The 13,626-nt window shown below is 45.0% G+C and overlaps 1 long non-coding RNA gene and 1 pseudogene across 2 annotated transcripts; one reads left to right on the top strand and one right to left on the bottom strand.

Annotated features, from left to right (window-relative positions):
* Positions 1-2,038: 2,038 nt before the first annotated feature.
* LOC308565015 (olfactory receptor 52B4-like) lies at positions 2,039-2,984 on the bottom strand (annotated as a pseudogene). The gene has a single exon. The product of its transcript is annotated as an olfactory receptor 52B4-like (transcript).
* Positions 2,985-4,948: 1,964 nt separating this feature from the next.
* LOC308565189 lies at positions 4,949-11,932 on the top strand. The gene is made up of 2 exons (XR_014000011.1): positions 4,949-5,169; positions 8,776-11,932. It is a non-coding gene; the product is annotated as an uncharacterized lncRNA (long non-coding RNA).
* Positions 11,933-13,626: the final 1,694 nt, after the last annotated feature.

The following is a 13,626-nucleotide window of genomic DNA, read 5'->3' as shown; positions in this document are numbered from 1 at the left end:
CCAACCATAGACATCTATTTCACTCACCAGCCTTTACTGAGCCTTCAGGAACAAGCATGAGATTGGAGATGAAATTCAGTTTGTTGGGGACCGGGCAATTGGGCTATTTATTCTCTTTCACAAGAGCCCTTGAAGGAAGCACTTACATCAGGGTGGGCCCCAGGGGCACAGCTGTCGCCACCAGCCTCACCTTCTTCCCAAATGGCCTTATTCCCAGAACTTCTATTTTATCTCTTGCTCCCCTTCACATGCTCTGAAATCCATCCCACACCAAGTGTTCACATTTATGATGTCTTACTACAAGAAAACCTCCCCCATCTAAACCAGCTTTGCTGCAAGCCTCTTTTAATGCCTACATTGGCATTAAATATTGAATTAAATTAATATTAAAGTTATTTCCAATCTGTAATATTAATGCAAGCAATTAATGTGTAAAGATAATTTTCAAATTTTCATTCTTCGTGTAAAGGATGATGTTGCAGTTATAGTCATCCCTGGAGCGGTCATAAGATTTATATCCATATTCATAAATAATGAAGTTTCATTCTTCCCTAAGGGTACGTAAATGTCTGTACACAATCCATAGAAGAAAAATGATTCTTGACATTTATAATATATTTTTATTTCATTTGCCTGCCTAGTGTATCATTCTGTTCAGTGCTTGGCCACCAAAACTTCACATTTATGGTTGCTGGCAAAAAAAGTATCTTGTTTTCTTTATATTATTTTATAAGTATTTAATCTAGATTTTACTCATCCTGAATGTATGGAGTGAAATTTTTTCAACTTGGAAATAACTTTATATTCTGATTACAAAAGTAGCCTTGTACCTTTTTTTATTAATCAGATAACAAAGACAGGAAGAACAAAGTAATCCCACCTTAGTAAAAAAAAATGTGTGTCTTAATATAAATACATACAGGACTATTATCTCAGCCAGGTTTCTATACTTTATGCTCTTCTAAAAATCTTACTAAATTTTTATTAGTTAAATAATTATATAAAATTAATGCACTTTATTATTCATACATGTCTTCATGGGTAGAATTGGCATATTTGTTCATCTCACACTCAATGTTTAAGGAGTCCAAGGAGCATCTATTAAGACAGAAGCACGTACAGATTTCAGAAGTAATCAGATTCTGTGAGAAGCCTATTGATGTGCCAGTCTCCAGATATAATCCTGCTTTGTGCGCTACTTTATATTCAAATAGGTGATATTTGCTGAATTTTATATTTCTTAGAAAGTCTAAGATCAATTTATAATATTTCCAAAATGACTAATAAATGTCAGTGTTGTGAGGTTACTGTGACCTGCTGGGCCACTGCACAGGAAAACTGTCTGGCTGGGGTGAGACCAAGAAAAATATTGAATCCTGAGTACGGACAGGTCTTTCAAAGTCTTTTACTGTGATGGAGAGAGCAGAGAATGAAAAGAGGGAGAGGAGGAGGAGGAGGAGGAGGGAGAAAAGGAAAGGCAGAGGAAAGGCCATGGGGCGGGTGCCAAAGGTTTTTGCCCGCTTCCCTCCCTCCCTGCATTCCTTCCTTCAAATTGTAGGACAATAACAGAATTATACAGATGGAGCTGAGCCTGTAAAGAATAAAGCTTTGTGACAGAGGACAGAAGGAATACTGTGCAGAGCAGCATCCCCATGTAGGTAAGAGGAGTGGGAACCATTTCACCACAGCAAGGCATCAAACAAACCAGGAGAGAGTCACCCAGCAATTATCAGTAACTCATCTCTTTCCAAATGCCTATCTAGGGTTATAGGGTAGGATTGGTTTATTTATCAGACACTGAGTGAGAAAACTCACTGAGCCACAAAGAAATTGATCTCTTATTATTGATCAGAGACTTTGAAATGAGTGTCCCAAGCCCCCCTGTGGACTTACTCCACAGACATATACTCAGTGAGATAGTCTATAGACTATGTAGATATATAGTCTCAGCTGTCCCTCACCTACCAGGGCTTCTAAATCTTACCTTAGTGTATGGCTAGAAATGTTGAGAAAACTAGTCTGGTTCCCATTCCCAAAGTCATACCTGTTTTGAAAACAAGATATGAGTCACCTGGTCCCGGATCTGTTTGGTCTTGATCCCATAAATGATGGGATTCAGCATAGGAGGAGCCAGAAAGCAGACATTGGCCACCAGGATATGGATATGGGGTGAGATGTGGCGTCCAAAGCGCTGAGTGAGGACTGAGAAGATGCCAGGCCCATAAAAGAGGATGATGACACAGACATGGGAGCCACACGTGTTGAGAGCTTTGTGGCGAGCATCTTGGGAAGGGATGCGAAAGACGGCACGGAGAATAAGCATATATGAAACACAAATTAGAAAAACATCTAAAGCAATTGTTGACATTAGAACAAAAATTCCATATCAGGTATTTATTCATATATCATCACAGGAAAATTTGGTCAATCCAATGTGCTCACAAACAGTGTGTGGAAGACTGTTACTTCTGCAAAAAGTCGGTCTTTTCAGAAAAAATATTATGGGAAATACTGTACCAAAACTTTTCAGAAAGATAGTCACATTAATTTTCCCAGTCAGTGCATGTGTAAGGGATAGTGGTGTATCTTAGTGAGTAGCATATGGCAATGTAGCGGTCAAATGCCATCACCAGCAAGATCCCTGACTCAGACATGAAGGCAGAATGGATGAAGAAGAGCTGGGTGATGCAGCGATTCAGAGAGATTTCCTCAGGGTGGAGCCAGAAGATGGTCAAGGCCAGAGGTACTGTGCATGTGGAGAGGACAATGTCTGTTCCAGTCAGTATGCTGAGGAAGAGGGACATGGGTTCATGGAGGCTGTGCTTGGTGAGAATAATGAGGATGAGCAGGCTGTTCCCAAGCAGGCCCATGACATAGGAAATGCAGAAAGGGATGGAAATCCACATGTGCTGGTCCTCAAGGCCGGGGATGCCCAGCAAGCGGAAGACTGTGTGGCTGACACCAGTGTGGTTTGAGGTGGTCATACCTGGGGAGACCACAGAGGCATCACTTCTTAGTCACAGAGACAGAAGAAAACATAGATTTTCCTGGAATATTCTTTGTGAAGACACCGTGTAATTTTGCCATATTGCATACTTCCATCTTCTTTGAACATGCAAATAATAAGACACATACAAAGGTGAAAAGGGTATGGTCTCTGCCCTCGATGTGTGACACTCTCATTAAAGGATACACATTTCCAACCAAGCAAAGTAAAATACTGTTGTATGTTCCTTCCTACAAAACAGGTGGTTATCAATATAGAGAAGAAACCACTGGGTGTGTCTGGGAAAGCAGTAACAAGATGATACTTGAACTTGAGATTGAGCAGTTAACATAAGGTGAAGAATGAAAAGAGGGGATCACCACGAGAAAATGTTTGCATTCTTGAAACATTTTTAGCAAAGGTGGCTGGTGCATAGGAAGTGCTAGAGGGGGCAGGGAGGAGCTGCACAGGCAGATTTTTCCCGATTGCAAACGGCCTTGATCCCAACTTCACAGTAAGACTCATCCTTTTCATGGGAAGCATTATCAGATGTCTTGAAGCCAATAGTTTAGAACAATTATTCCACTTTAGAAAAATTACTGGTAGAAATTCATTGAAACGGTAATTGACCAAAAATATAAGATTCTAAAAATTCCAGTAGTATTCCAGGAATAGAATGGATGGGAACATAATACAGTCACAGAAGAATTACCCTAATATTTATTATACATATGCTTTATGACAGAGACTATAGTAAGCACTCTGTATGTGGCACTTTGTATATTTCTGAATTTAGATGTTGAATATCCATTTCAGGACTGGGTATTAACCCCATATTACACTTAAGGGAAGTGGGACTCAATGAATGTGGATCATTTCCCAAATACCACAAACCAATAATCGATAGAAATAAGGTTTTAAATTTCTGAAACTATCACATACAATTTGCTCACTTGTGAAGAGAGTCAAAAGACCTTTAAGAGGCAACATTGACGGGGAATATGTGCCTGAGCTGAAGCACTCCTTGTGCTCACACCTTAGGGAACTAGGTTTAGAAATAACTGAACTGGCCCGGCCGGCCGTGGCTCAGCAGTTGAGCATCGACCTAGGATCCAGGAGATCGAGGTTCAATTCCCAGTAGGGGCATATGCCTGGGTTGACCGCTCGATCCCCAATGACTCTCTCATCATTGGTGTTTCTATCTCTCTCTCCCTCTTCTTTCCTCTCTCTCAAATCAATAAAGATATATAAAAATAATAATAATAATAATTAATAATAATAATAAAGAAAAATAACTGAACTGGGCCGGCCAGGTGTGGCCCAGCGGTTGAGCATCAGCCTAGGATCCAGGAGATTGTGGTTGGATTCCCGGGTTTCGGGCTCCATCCCCAGAGGGGGCAATAACAACTCTCTCATCATTGATGTTTCTCTCTTTCTCCCCCTCTCCCTTCCTCTCTCTAAAAATCAATAAATACATTTTTAAAAGTAAAAGATCTCCCTTCTGCACTCCCGTTTTACAACTCCCTTATAGTGCATGGAACTGATGTAACGATTTGTTTACCTAATCCCTGAGCTTGCCCCCTCTCAGACACGCAGGCAGTTTCACTGCAGGGTGGCCCGGACTGCGGTTCCCGTCCTCATTCCTGTGACCGCGTGAGTGGCACCCACCCTGAGGAACCTCAGGGGTAGGAGTGGAGCCACCAGATGCAGCGACAGCACCCCAGACCACCTCCACCGGCTGAGCGGCCCAGCGCGTGCAGCTTTGCCTCCCACCAGGCAGGGCGGGATGGCGCCCCCCAGGTGGACGAGACCCCACCACGCGGCTGGGCTGAGGTCTCGGGGTTGACTGAGCGGCCAGGTCAGCTCAGCCCGCGGGGTCTGGCTTCGTACGCAGCATGCCAGGGTAGCCCCGCCCACAAGGGCGGGTCTCCAGGACGGAGCTTCCGGTTGCCGCCTTTCTCTTCCGGGGCAGGGGGTGCGCGCGGGACTTACCGGCGTTTCTCGCTCTGTCTGCGAGGAGGCGGCGGACACCGCAGAGTTCAGGGCTAGACCCGTCCCTCCTGGATCCAGGTCCCGGGAGAGCCTGAGGAGCGCCTCGGGCTCGCTCCAGGCCTCCCCCCGCCCCCGAGCGGCCTCTCCTCCTTTCCAGACACGGAGAAAAACGCTAAGTTGGAGTGTGGCAGGTGAGTGTGGCAGGGCTGAGGGAGGCAGCTCCCAAGACGGGCACGGGGGGCTGAGGGGCAAGGGGCAGGAGAAATGGTGAAGTGAAGGACCGAAGGAAAAGTGTTCTGAAGACCGAGGGAAGAGAGTCTCCGCAAGACCGGAGTGTCCACCTGGGTTCAATGCCACTGAGGTGCCCTGAGGAATGCTAAGGCCCAGACGAGGGGACTGGAGTTGGCTAATCGCAGCTCTAGGGGCATCGTACCCCGCTTTCCTGAAGCCCGCAGTTTTAGGCTGGGCAGTGGATAAACAGTTCATACAGAGGAGAGGCTTGTTTAGTGTTCTCCCGTTACCTGCTTTAGAGTAATGAGTTAGTCCCTTAGAATTTCCTAAGGTAATTTTTTCAAACCCAAAATAAACTCTTAGCTTTTATTTGTTTATTTATTTAATATATCTTTATTGATTTCAGAGAGAAGAAAGGAGAGGGAGAGAGAGAGATAGAAACATCAGTGATGAGAGAGTCATTGATCGGCTGCCTCCAGCTCGACCCCCGACTGGGGATCCAGCCCGCAACCCAGACATGTGCCCTGACTGGGAATCGAACCCCGATCGCCTGGATCCTAGGTCGACGCTCAACCGCTGAGCCACGCCTGGCTGGGCTGGGCTTTTATATGTTAGAAGAATTTGCAGATAGTATTCTTTTCGATGTTTAAATTGTCCCATTTTGAGGTCTCTGCCTCCAGACTTACCCCTTCCAATCCATGCTAGCTTATTAACTAGGTAATGAGTAAAGGGTAAGAAGACAGTACAAAATCTGGCATGATCATCCAGGTGACAGAGAAGGAAACCTAAACCAGTCAGTACCTTGGAACTTTGGAACATCTGTGGATGAGCGTAAAGTACATCCAACCTCCACGTCTGAGCATGACCGAGTAGCTTATCGGTAGTAAGTATAAAAGCTGAATAACCCTGCCAGCGTGGCTCAGCGGTTGAGCATCAACCTATGATCTGGGAGATGGAGGTTTGATTCCAGGTCAGGGCACATGCCCAGGTTGAGGGCTCCATCCCCAGCAGGGGGCGTGCAGGAGAGAGCCGATCAATGACTCTCATCACTGATGTTTGTATCTCTCCCTCTCTCTGAAATTAAAAAAAGAATTTTATTTTTTTTTTATAAAAGCTGAATAAAATACTTAAAGCAACTGAAGGTGTTAGAGAAAAATCATGTCAGACAGGACTTGAAACAGGAAATTGCTGGAGAGAATGTGGGAGAACCTAGGCAAGACCCTCATTTGCCTGTGCTTTCCACCCCAGAACATGTGCTACGTCTTAGAGCGAAGAACAGAGACCAAGCTGAAAGAGGTTGCCAGGGCTTGTGGCATTTCAGTTGGGCTGGGAAGAAGTTGTTCAGAGATGCCATAGAGTCTGAGATTTGAAATGGAAGCAGGAACCTTAGAGAAATGAGCCCAAAATTCAGTGTGCAGTTTACACTTGTGTTTGTCAGTCCCTAAGCTGTGCATATCCAGGGCAAGATTCCCAGCCTGAGTTGAAAGCAGCAGTTGCAAGGCTAAACACTTGTGCAAAGACCTTAGCAGTCTTATGTTGCTGGGGAGCTGGAGGTTGGATGTAAGGGCCTCAGAAGGTGGACAGATATGCGTAAACAAACACTCTAGGCTTACCTTTAGAGCCTCTACAAGGGCTGTGCTTGAGGAGTAAGGCAAACCAGAGATCAGCACTAACAAAAGTTAAAACTCTTAAGTAGATCAAAATCTGCCAGTACTCTGCCTTTTGGAGAAAGAAAACATTAGCCACAGCCTCTACCATTTGTCATATACAATGTCTATTATCCAATCAAATATTACCAAGCATGTCAAGAAACAGTACCAAATAACTAAAAACAGTGAGAAAAAATATAACAGATACAGAACTACAGATGATCTAAATATTGGAACTATCAGACCAATTTTTTTTCAATTACAGTTTACATTCAATATTATTTTACATTAGTTTCAGGTGTACAGCATAGTGGTTAGACATTTATATAATTTACGAAGTGATTCCTTCGATAAGTCTAGTACCCACCTGGCATAGTTATTACAATATTATTGACTCTAATCCCTATACTATACATTCAGAAAGTTGGCTTATGAATGGGGAGGTTAAATGAGATTTGGGCTTAAAGGGGGCCCAACACATGTGGAAGGTTGTGTTTGTTTTTAAAATAGGTATTAAACTGTATCATCTTGAAGAGATTTAGACAGTGATATAAGAGATCAGGGATATTTGATGTGGCAAGTTCCTACGTGAGATGAAAGGAAATGATTTGAAGGGCAATGTGGGATGCAGTGATCTTGAATAGCATCCCTGAGGCAGGAGGAAAGTAATAACCATTACTATGGTGTACTGAGATGGCACTCTTAGCTGGTAAGACTTTAAGTATTTTATCCCCTTTAACCCTTAAGGAAGCACATGAGATACATAGAATTATCCACTGAGGGGTTGAGAATGAAGACATTTCCTAAGGTCATTACCACTTGAAAACCAGTCTATCTGATTAAAAAATCCTGAGTCTTTGGCTACTCGGTCTCACTGCCCCCATGGAGAATATAGGTGTTGTTGAATCTAAGTTGGAAAAGGGGTGGCAGGAGGTTAAGGGAGAGCATACCTGATACCCTTCAATCTTGATGACATAGGTACAGTGTTGACTAAGATTTGAATACAAGGCTTGATGAGAAAATAATCTCAGAAGGTTGGTGAAGATGATGCTAAGTGAGAAGTAACCATGGAGTGGGAGGAAGGAAAAGAGAATGTTATCAATGATAGTGAAGGAGAGAAAGTGGTGGGATAGAGTCCGAACACAAGTCACTTGTTGGTTAATGGTTCATTCATTCTACAGCACTTAAGAGCCTTACTATGCACCCCATACTCTTCTGAGTGTTGGGCATACCGTAGTGACTGAGACACATCCTGTGCCCTCATGTTGTTGGCAATCCGGTTTACACAGTGTGCTAAGTCTTATCATAGGGGCCAGCTTGGGGTGTTGGTGAGAATTTATAAACAGCAACCATCCTAACCTCGGGATCGGGTGAAGGCTTTCTGGAGGAGGTGATGTCCGACATAGGACCTATAATGTGAGTAGGGGCTCACTAAGGAAGGAGAAAGGCTTCCAGAGAAGTGGAAGAACAGCTTGTGGAGATTTCAGACAAGGGGTGAAAGAAGGGCCTGCTGTTTGGTGGTTCCAAGAGGATGAAGTGCGGAGGGAGGTGATGGCAGTGAGGCTGGGTGGTCAGCCGAGGTGAGGGCGTCAGAGCCTGTTAAACTTTGCTGAGGAGTTCGGCCCTCATTCCTGAGGTGTTGAAGGATTTTGAAGAGTGAGGTGAAATGGTTAGATGAGTGTTTAAAGCTAACTCTAGCCACGATATAGAGAATTCATTGGTGGGATGAGAATGGTGGTCAAGGCGACCAGTCAGGAGGCTGTTCTGGTCATGCTGGTGAAGTGAGGAAAAGGGCCGAGGGCACAGAGACAAGAAGGAGGTCTCGAAGCTGATGCAGGGAGCCGCCTCTCAGACCACAGAGACGGTGACTTCTCTATTAAATTTTTCTGCTCATCCTCTGTTCTATCTGTATTCCAGCAACTGAAGTCAACCTCAGAAAGACAAGGCCAAGTGTCTTCATGAGCTGATGCTGCCAGGACCTGGAGGAGGTGACAGAAGAGGAGAAGAAATTCAGATCTTCCCTGAAGGACCCTCACCTGTGGAGAGGTCTTCCCAGTTCCCCTGGGGTACGGTGGCGAAGGCCTGGGACAAGGCCCTCAGCCTCGGGAGAAGATGGTCCTGAAGAAACTGGGGGGCGAGTGAAGGGGAAGGCCCTCGGGTTTGGTGGGTGTGGAGAGAGGTTATTTGAGGATGGGACAACCACGCTCTTCTGTTCTTCCTTTTCTCCCTGCCTTTTTTAGTGCTACTCTCACCCTAGAACCTTTAGATCCTTTCTCTCCTTCCACCCTCATTACTCACACCTTCACTTCCCCTCCAGTTTGCCCACCGTCATTTTTCCTCCTGTTGCTTATCAGCCTTTGTGTCCCCTTGCCTGCCCCCTACCCATCCTTTCCATTTTCTTATCTGACAGGGAGACTGCCCTGCTTCCACCCTGGGAGACCGTGTAGTTCCTGACTGGACAGAAATCTGGCATATTTTCACACATTCAATGACCTTACCTCTGAAGAAGTAAAAGCTAGTGACCCCCAACACTCCAGGACCAGAGTTCAGGGCCATGTTCTGGGTCGGTGACCCACTGGCATCCCCAGAGTGAAGCTAAGAGGGGCCAAGAAGATGTGTAGCTACGTTTAGAGACTGGTAGAGTGTTAGGAGAGCCATGAAAAGTTCTCCTGCCTCCCCCAGCAGCTCGGCGCTCCACAGTGTCATGAGTCTCCAGCATTGCTTTCCTGGGGAGCAAGTGGCACCTGTCACCACATCTCCGTCTTCTTGCCCAGTGTTTTCTGGGTCATATTTTAGTCTGTTGTGAAATTTAATTAGTAAGGTTGAAATGTTCCTCTGGTTGAGAGAGGCCACTCCTCCCCAGGTGACATGAATGCAGATGGGAATGAAGCGACTTTCTTTATGATCATTGACTGTTATTGGGCCCCATAGTGAGGCAGCAAGGAGACAGGATGGGATGGAGGCATCTGAGGACACCAATTTGAGCAATCTGGAGGGTTAGGAGACACACAGCACTGTCCCCTCAGCAACATGAGGCAGATGTCTTTCCAAGATCCTAAAAGCAAGTTGACAGGCTTTTTTCCAGGTCAGACCACAAAACCCAATAATCTCTTATGTCTTCCTATCACCATATTCCCTGTGTTTTTCCCAAGCAGCGCCACATTGTCTCTTGAACAAATTCGAGAACCCTGTTCGTTATGAGAGCTTTCATGCTGAAGGATTCCCCTGGTCATTCCGAGGCCCTTCGACTTTTCAGGAGATTCCCAGGTACCCAGTGGAACAAACTCTACTCCCCTATGTTACAAATGCTATGAAGCCCCTGAACTGGGCTCTGTCTACCAGGGAAGACAGAGCCCAGGACAGAAAGGGAAGAGCAGAGGGTGGGGCGGAGTCAGGTTCATACTGTCTAGTCAGATGCCTTTTCTGCCTGAGTGAGGAAGTGGAGTGGGGGTACAGGAAGGGAGGGGGTTTTGTCCCCAAGAGCCTGTGCCATCCATCAGTGTCATCATTCTGCCAGCCCCTTTACACTCTCAGCCTTCCTACCTCCCCTAAAGGCCTGAATTTTCCCCCAGTGCCCTGAAAATGAACACCCCATCAGAACACAAGGGCACAAGGAGAGGTTTCTGAAGTCTGCTCCTCTGAGGCCCATTCATTTTAACATCCTTTAGTAGCCAAACCCACCAATTAAATCATATTTTTCTTTATGTTTCTAACCCTTCCTGACTTTCTGGCATTCCATCCTCATGCAAATCTTTTTTGGTTCTCCCAGTCTAATATAAAACCTCAAAGCCTATATTTGTGATGAACCATAAAGAGAAGAAGCAGGTCTCCATTAAAAGGGTGACAGTCATGCCCAGCCGGGCGTGGCTCAGCGGTTGAACGTCAACCTAGGATCCAGGTGATCGGGGTTCGATTCCCAGTCAGGGCACATGCCCGGGTTGCGGGTTCAATCATTGACTCTCTCATCATTGATGTTTCTATCTCTCTCTCCCTCGCCTTTCCTCTCTCTGAAATCAATAAAGATATATTTTTTTAAAAAAAGTGACAGTCATGCAAAGAGGAGAAAGGTAATCAGAAGCAGTAAGTAATAAAGAGGGACAGTTCTGTAAGCACTGGGCATTAAGCTGAATACAAGATAAAGCTTGTTTTTGTGGAGCTATTCTAACTCTCTGTACTTCATATCAATATTTTTATTGAAAGCCACTATACTTTCATTTAACTCGTTTGTGTTTTTTCTGTCCTATCAACTCAAAAACATCTGAACCAATTATTAACAATTTCTCTTTGCTTTTCGTGCTATTATACCTAGTGCACAGGCAATTCAGTTAGTCATAATCCTCATCTTAGACACATCATTCTCATCAGTGCGTATGAAGCCCCCTGTGTTTTTATTCACGGTACCCATTCCCCTCCTTATACACACTCACTCTAATGTATTTACTATATTAATTTGCATTTTACTCTTGTAAAATATGTATGTTGTTGTTTGAATGTTTTTAACTATAAAATGTGTTGTTCCATAAATGTCATTCTGTTTCTTACTGTTTTTCACTGCACACTATATTTAAGATCTCTCTCTCTTGCTATACTTATGTTTAGTTTATTTTTTTTTTACCTCCTGAATTCCCCCGATTACCTATTCTCCCAATGCTGGACACATCCAGTTCCCAGAGTTGACTAAAAATCCTGGGACAGATATCCTCACATATGTCACCTTACAAACTTCTGTAAGAATATCTCTGGGACATACAATTAGGAGGGGTATCAGCCATATATGTAATCAATTTCATTAAATAGGATGAGATTGTCAGTCTCCCCTCCCACCCTTGGCAGTCTCATCTGCTTTATAATTCCCTAGTTTTTATCTGTTTTCCCTGAGCATATAACTTCTAACAAACTACATCAGTTATTCACTTACTGTGGTTATTGTTTAGTGTCTGTCACTACTGTAAGAATATAAGCTCTCAAGAGCTGGGACCTTTGCCATCTTGTTTGCTCCTGTTTTCTGAATGCCTAGAATGGTGCCTGGCGTGGAGTAGGCATTCAATAAATATTTCCCGAGTAAATGGATGAACGGGGTGTGAAAGTCTCATCTTCCTGCGTCCTCAGAAACAATTTATACTTTTCTTATTTTTGCCATTGTTACAAGGGGTAAAGTGATACCACATTTTTGCTTCTATTAGAAGTTTTCACGTTATTAGGACATTTGAATATCTCTTTACATACTGCTCCCCTGGGAATTTCCTGTTGATGTCCATCACACTTTCTGGAAATTAAATCTCCATGTCTTTCACCTGTTTTTTATTAATTTTTTCTAGATCTTTGTTAAGGTCTAGCAATTAAGCTTGCTTTCTCTAAATTTCTCAAATTCCCCTTGGCTCGGGCTAGCTTGAGCATTTCGGCGAGCACTGCAGAGGCACTGGCATTGGTCCGCATTGCAGGGCACACGTGCTGAGGTAGATGCAGAAGGGAGGTCCCCCCAGGAAGGGGAACTGTGAAGTGGGTTTCCAGTCACGGGATTAACATCCATCCTTCCAGTGTCCCTGGGGAAGTAGCCAGGGAGAGAGTCTTGATTCTCTATGATAAGGAGACCCCTGTCCCTCAGCCATAATAAGAGCCTGCTGATTGCGACCTAGCTTCTGTTTCTCCTTCTCTAGCTTTCCAATATAGCAAACAAGAAAGTACAGAAAACATGATAGAGAAGCCCCAGCTAGCTCCTGAAGGCCGGGGACTCTTCCTGGGGAGTATGTGTCCATCACATACTCGTTAGGCCCTTTCTCCTCCAAGCATGTCATCACCAGAAGCAGAGGAATAAGTCACAGTAGCCTCTGTTCGTTACTTTTCCTGCCCTCTCCCATCTGCCCAACGAATGACCTCCCTCCTGAGAAAATCACATCCTGGGCCTGTGACAGGCCTAGGGTTCCCCTGCCTGAGGCTAGGTACCCCCAGCTGGGCTCTTCTCATCATTCTCAGACTCCTATGATGTCACAGCTTAGTTTAATGGAAATTACCATCCCCTGGGAGCCAGGAGAGCTAAGTTACTGTCTGAACCTACTTTTTTCCCCTGCAATTTATCCAGTCACTTGCTCTCCCTGGGCCTCACTGAGCTGTACTGTGCAGCTCGGGTAGCAGTTGTCCCAGATTGCCCAGGACTGAGAGGTTTCCCAGGACGCAGACTTGAATGGCAGAGCAGCCCCAGGCAAACTAGGACCAGTGGGTCTCCCTCTTAACAGTGGAGTTTGTCGTCTGAGCTAGTGCACGTGTGAAGTCCTTTCCCTTCCTTCCCATTTCGGAAATTCTGGGCTGCTGACAATAACTGTGGGAGGGTATCTGAGGAAACAGCTCCTGTACGTAAGTGACTGCTTCACATATGCCTCTCTCTTCTGGAGACAGGGAAAACCCCAAGCAAGAATTCTCTCAGAGCCCTGTTTCCCCAGGTATGACGGGATTTCATGTCGTCAGATAGTGTCTTAAATCTGTACCTGAGAGTGATGCTGGAGAACAGGATTGTCCTTGAAGCAGTATTTCTAATGCCATGGTTCCGGGTGTTTCTCTTCACTTATCACTGAGCCTCGGGGAGGTCTTATTAAAGTGGGCCAGTGTGTGACAGCTGACAGATGGCACTGAGAGCTAGAGGCAGTGGGGACACGTGGCTCCACAGGCCTCCCTGATGTCCCTCATGCTCGTAGGGGAGGTTCCCAGGGCAGGTGCAACTTAGCCTCACTGCCAACTCCTTGCCACCTCAGATTTTTCACTTTTAGCTAACCT

Source organism: Miniopterus schreibersii, assembly GCF_964146895.1.
Source record: "Miniopterus schreibersii genome assembly, chromosome: 12".
NCBI lineage: Eukaryota > Metazoa > Chordata > Mammalia > Chiroptera > Miniopteridae > Miniopterus > Miniopterus schreibersii.
This window is presented reverse-complemented; position numbering and strand designations above follow the sequence as displayed.